Consider the following 6902-nt stretch of genomic DNA (forward strand, 5'->3'; position numbering starts at 1 on the left):
TTCCCAGAAAAAAAGCCCTGGTTAAGAAGCCAGTTGTGCCCTGGGAACCACCCACTTTCCTCACTCAGTGTGTACGCAAGCAGAGCAGAGTAGCAGAACCTGAAGCCCCAGAAACATGCCACTTTGGGCCACTTACCTTCAGGCAGCCTACAAAACTGTGCCTGCCAGATATCCAGCCCTGCTTCATACACACGACTGACCTTCTGTGACCATTAGCTTTGCTCAGGTCACCAGGAAAGTCATTGCCCTTGGATCCCAACTGCAGTTTCACTTGCAGGTGTTGCACCTTGACATGCATCCACTTTACTCATTCACAACTCATTTCTACATGGATTACTGTAACAGAAACAGAGGTTCTCACTGTCCCGCTTCACCGTGCGAAAAACACAGTATTGCTACCTACGTAGAGAACTCAAAAGATGCTAGTGGTGAAGCAGAAAGCTTTTTGGCTCATACTTACCAGGAATGCTCAAGTACTCTGTGCTTCCTCAGTACTTGCATAGTATGAACCATCTCAGTACATTTTCAGGTAAGAATATTAGAAATTGTGCCGTTTTGTTCACACCTTCTGAAATGAAGCTGCAACTTGGAATGACGCTTTGAGTGTTTTGTAATTTCAGGACTTTGGTTTGTGTGAATTGGCAGAGAGAAGAGCACAAATAGCCTGCATCCTGTGAGGAGAAGAAATCTACCACTTCGATGTTTTTCAGGTGAAAAGAAATACAGAAAATCTTTCAAAATGTAAATGCAATGCAAAAGAAAACAGAAGATTGTTACATGTCATGGTGGCCACTTAGATAAAATTAGTTCATTTTTACAGTGTAAATTTAGACTTTATATGCCTGTTAAAATACCAAAAGATGTGAAATTGCTTTTTAGGTAAATGTGTATTTTGCTTGTGCCTATCAATTAGACACCAATCAAAAATGCGGTTATGGGAAAGAGGGGCAATGTGGGTGCATGTGCATGCACGTGTTCTGGAAATGACCACTCAGATCCAAATGTAACCTCTTCTGCAGCTAATGACCTAACTGCTGTGATGTTTGCTGGAATATTTTCCTGTGGAAAAGGTATTCCAATAAAGTGGAGCACCACAAAAAAAAAATAGATAGAAAAAAAAATATTTATTTATCACCTAGGAGGTTAACTTGTGTGTGACTGCAAGACCATCCCTGTCTCATGGTCTAGGTGGCTGCAGGCCATAAAAAACTCATGACTTCCTCAGTTTTTTTTTCCAAGTGTGCACCAGCACCTGGATTAAGGACTACTCCTCCCCTTTTAGGTAGCCAAGGGCTTCCAGAACCTTTGGGTATGTTCCTGAAGCCAGTGTATCTACGAATCGTGCCAGGATCAACTGCCACAGCACAGCATAGCCCAGCTGTAGACCTGACAAAAACCAACTAGGAATAGCCCACTTAGACACAAAGGTGCACCGTTAGCAGTTGAAGCATCTCGGAAGTGTTTTAATGCTTGGCTCAGTGCAGGAAGCCTAAAGGCAGGGTATGGCCCATGCCAGTATTTGCCAAGAGCACCAAGTCACCAGTTACTCCTTAAGCTCAGAGTTCTTGGCCACTACACCTTACTTATTTGACTCTCCAGTTGCTACTCTGCTTAAAAATAAATTAAAAATTTAAAATTAAATTAATTATAAATTAAAATGTAAATTAAAAGCACATTACAATAATGGATGCAAAGAATCCAATGACAGAGGAAAATGTAACATCTGTCATCTTTTGATGTTTGAGCTTTTAGGATCTAAGATTTCAAGCTGTTTTCAGCCTCTCTAGGGGTGGGAGACTGCATCTCCCAGCAGCAGCTTTCAGAAAAGCATCAGTTGGCTTGGGATCTAGTAACAGACTTAAACACTATAGTATTTGTTACCGCTATAACTAGATAATCACCTTCAAGATTGTGTGTGGAGGTTCATGGCGGCACACAGAGCAACTATAATGGCAAAGAGAGCACTGAATGATCTGCCAGTGCAAGGCGAGTGCAACATGCAACTCTAAATCTCTGAGACTGACACCTTTCAGCACAATACCATGTAATGCCAATTGTAAATATCATTCTTTCTGTCCTCTCAGCAACTGTATGCAGTATAGCTTTTCGTTCCTAAATCAGGGCTTTATTACCTGATGTCTTGGGTTTCTTAATCACAGCTAATACCGTTACCTTACAAATAACTGACCAGGCGACACTAATGAAACATTGTAATAGAAGAAAAGGAGACAGCAGCATTTCTCAGCACATTTACACATTTTTGACACTCAGGTAACCAGTCAGCAGCAGGGAGACTGGTGCTGGCTTGAGGCACTAAATCTCACTGGAGTTAATGAGTGACAGATGGAAGACAGGAAGCCTGCATGCCCCCTGAGTTATTAGGTAAGGTCAATACAAAGTTCTAGAAGAGTATCAAGTTAAGCAGGCTCAAGCTGCATGCTTAGAGATAGCCCAGTTCTCCATCCTTACAAGGAGCCTCTAGCTGTCAGAGTGATGATTCTCAGAGAGACAAGTGTTAGGTTAAGATCAGGCAGTTGTTACCCCATCTGACCATCTGCCTTATTTTTCTGTCAAGACACTGTCTCCAGTGGCAGGGAAAACTGATCTGATTGTAAATCAGCATTTCAACTCCTGCAGTTAAGTGTGATAGATTAAAATCTGTTTCTAGCATCATATATAAAGACAAAACCCATGGTGGCACTGTCTTTCTGCGCTGTTGACTTCCTCAGGATGCTGATGTGAGAAAACCAGAGGAAGCTCCTGAACACATAGGTAAGTTTCAAGTAGCAAGAAAAAAAAAAAAAAAAAGACAGTTTTAGTTTTACACTTGTCAACCCAGTAGTAGACTTCTTCAGAATTGCCAGATTGCAATACTTATCTGTTAATTTTCTTTCTCAGTGAACTTCTTCCTAAACAAAACCAAAGAAGTTTCATTCATGTATGGCAAATCTTTGCAGGATGGCATAAGTATTCTTTGAGGGTACTCAGCCTGGCCCAAAATAGAGGCTTGCCAAAATGAAAGCACATAGCTCACAACCTGTTGTCAAAGTCAGCTTAGTGTAAGTCAGTGTCCCTACTGAAGTGGCACAAATATCTTGTAGTAGGCAATAAACCACATTTCACTAATGCTTTCTAATTAAGAGCTAAATGCTACCTCTCATCCTCCCTTCTCTGCACACCATTCTGTTCTTATGGCAGTAATGAATGCTATTAGTGTGAAGATTTCTGGCACAATTTGAGCCAGCAGCACTAGAGGAAACCGTCACACCACTGATGGCCTCTGTGCTGACCATACAGCAAGCCTCTCAGAAAAATCTTCCTACAGGACCTGCCTGTAGATTTCACAGAACCCTCCCTGCCCAACCCCCTGTCCTTTTGTTTGAAAGAATAAAGTTTCTAAAAGGAAATAAATGGAAATTTTCTGAATAAGTTGCTCACAAATAATAAAAAAAAGAAAGTCCTAGAATTGACCACAGAGATGATATGAGGCTCGTTCAATAGCATCAAAACTGAGATTTTATTCCAGCTGTACTTGAGGAAGCTTGAAAATGAGAAATGGGCATTACACGATGAAAAAAGTTTGGCCAAGCGGAGTTCTCAAGCTAGCAACAGCAGAGGTGCTTCTGCAGCCTTCCTGGTACTGATGGTAGGCTACAGGAGGAACAAATCTAATTCCCAGCAGGTCTTTGGGAAGATTAGACTCAACAGAAGGTTCTCCTACAGCAGTGCTGTATTTGGGAGCAAAAAGAGACTGCAGCCATGCATGTCTTTTCCCCAGCTTCTCACACTACTGGGTATCAGCAAGGTGTATGTCAAAACACAGCCTGCCAAAAGTGTTTAAAGCACTGAGTTTAGCTCTCCAAGAAGTTTGTCTATCTCAACCTGACAAGCTACATCCAGATATATTCCTGTTTTGTCCGGTGATTTTATGACAGCCATGTGGAGAGAATATCTTACCTCAGAGACAAAGCTGACATGGTTGAGTATAAAATGCGAGGGGAAACAGAGGCATCCAAAGAAAAGCAGGCCTAACTACAGCCTTTTTTGTAACAATCCTTCCCTTCTCTCAGAGAAGTAAATGAGCATTAAAAGGTCACAGGTGAAACCTGTTCTGTAAAAGAATCATTACATTGGAGCACATGGAGCATAAACATTTATGCAGCAGAAGAAATGGCTGAGTAGGAGTTAAGCAAGCAGTGCACACGCAGCAAGTCAAGAGAACAAGAACAAGTCACAAAAGCCAAGAACAAACACAGGTAAAAGCAAAGAACTGGCGGTGCTGCCTGCAGTGCTGACAGCATCAGGTCCGTATCATGGGCAAGAGCATAACACAAATGCAAAGCAACAATTGTATGTTACAACTCAACTGGTTCTGAGCCTCTTGTCAAAACAAAAAGGCTGCAAGGATCACACAGCGTTCGCACCAATCAAGAACCAGGGAGACAAGATGAGGATGTGATAGCTAGCAGTCCTTCTTCTCCATGCCACCACAACTAATCCTGGTATCTGTGAGAAAATGAAATCAGTCTCATTTAAAACAGAGAGCACCTTCCCCGTCTGTACCGTGTGCTCATACAATGAGCTTTGCTACACTTCTTGTAGGCAACACAGTGGAAGGAAGAAAAAGTTTTAAATCAATAATATTAACAATATCAGTACAATGCATAGAACATTAAGTCTCAGGTAAGAGCCATCAAGTTTGCAAAGAGGAGTACTAACCTTACAGGAAGGAAACAGCAGTAACTCACGATAAAAAGATGGTAAGGGAAGAAGAACTGTCTCAACCCAAGAGAGAAGGCATTTAGATTATGTTCCAGTTTGCATAAGTGTACAACTTAGACCTTTGCACAGGCATGCACACCGCAGGCTCAAGACAAATCATCCTTGATTGTTGAGGTTGTGAACAGAAGCCCAATAGATTGCTGCAGCTGTATATTGAATGAGTTGGTGTGATAAAAGACAGACTGTCAAAGCAAAAGCACAAGTAGAATGATATAAAGCTTGTAAAGGTAACCAAGTCACAAATTAAGCAGTATTTAGATCAGTAATAGCATACAATCGCATATTAAGTTATATACACCAGAAGTCACATATATTCTTTCCAGGGTTCTGACCTAAGTCACAAAAGTTGAAACAAACTATCCAAAAGCCTGAGATTAAGAAAAAATACTGTGCTGATCCTTTTTCTAATCTTACCTTACTCTGTGATGCACATACACTTTATCTATGCACACCACCACAATTACAAGCAAGGCAATTTTAGTTCCCGACACAGCTTCATTCACGAACTCAGCTGAAAACAAGACTTACTATGTATCCTCATGGCAGAGAACAGGCCCCAGATGTACATGCAGTGCACAATATGCCAAATGAATTGCAGCGTGGAAGCTGGATGGGAACAGCTCCTGAACCCATTATACAGAAGCATTGATAATTTGTGGCATCTACTGCAGTAAACACATGACTTGAAGCATACAACACAGTAGCCTTGGTCACAAAATATCCTCTCTCTTCAACCCCACTCTTAAGAGCACGGCAACTGTGCTCTATACAAACACTGGCTGCCCACCTAACTCAGTACTTAGTCTATAACTTTTGCCAGCAGGATCTCAGAGAATTGCTACTTCTCCTACTGGAAACGGTTTCCTTCAGGGAAGGGTATCGTCTAGGCACACGCAGCATTTGGCAAGAAAGGAATGGTGTGGGTCTCAAAGCAGAGCTGACAGAATACTTAAAATTGTCACTGCCATTTCAACTCTATTTGTTATACCCCATAGTTAGGATACTCACTGAAAAAGGCAATATCTGGTTTAGGGGCTGAAGGTTTCCAGGCTTTGAATCCAGTCAGAATGCTGCCCTAAATAAGTTCAGTGCAAAAAAGTTTACAGTACTCCTAACTCTCTCTTCCCTATTAATGTATTTTTGTATGTAAGCCTGTGACAAGTAGGACTGCTGTTCTCTTAATCCCCCAGCCTGCATTCAGGATGATGTTTGATTACAGACAGCAAAAACTGCTGTAACTAACGTTATTTGATAAACATTTTCTCTACACTGTCAATTAGATCTTTTTCAACTGCCAACAACCAATACAGAGCATAGTAGCATATAAGAAGACTAGTAATTGTTCTCCCTTACAAGGCCAGCTTACTTCACACTGGCTCAAGGTAGAAGTAAAGTGAAGTAACATGGGAGCAAGAAGATAGTTGCTCTTCCTCTACAAGTCTCAAAGTCTTCTACTAATACACTTGCCACATTAGAAAAGAATGCTGAATGTGGTTCATAGGTGGCAAAATGACAGTGGCTCACCAGGTATCCCTGAGATCCACTGCACAACAGGACTGGGCATGCGGTTACGCTGCATCAACAGCACCTACTGGCTTGTTTCTCTCCACTGCAGAAGTTTGGTTACCCAGCAGCCACTTTGCAACACAGCCATGCTGGAAATCAGGCAACAGAGCTGAGCCCAGTATCTGCACTACTAATTGTTCAACAGCCACAGGTTGACAAGAGGGCTGGTATAGTTTTCCCAGCTGGATCTCCCTCCATCTCTTATTGCAATCTTGAGGCTGTGAAGGAAACAGTAGTTATACACTCTCAGATAATTTCTCCTGGATGACTGGAGTCTGAAAAAAAAAACCCACCCAAACAACAAACCCCAACACTTCACAATCAATCTGTGCATCATATTGTTTTCAATATATTGGATGTGTCCTTGGAAAGTCTTAATGCATGAGTGCCGAGAGAGCACGTGCAAACTCATTTGTTAATACGTTGGCATATTAACTGAAAGAAAAAAGCATTCTGCCCTTCCCTTATAATGATACATTTTTTCCAACATTTATTATAGGGCTGGCAGACAACCGTATGTACAACTAAGGTCCAGGTGAGGAGGGTGCTTTTTG

Source organism: Leptosomus discolor, chromosome Z, assembly GCF_034619465.1.
Source record: "Leptosomus discolor isolate bLepDis1 chromosome Z, bLepDis1.hap2, whole genome shotgun sequence".
NCBI classification, from domain to species: domain Eukaryota; kingdom Metazoa; phylum Chordata; class Aves; order Leptosomiformes; family Leptosomidae; genus Leptosomus; species Leptosomus discolor.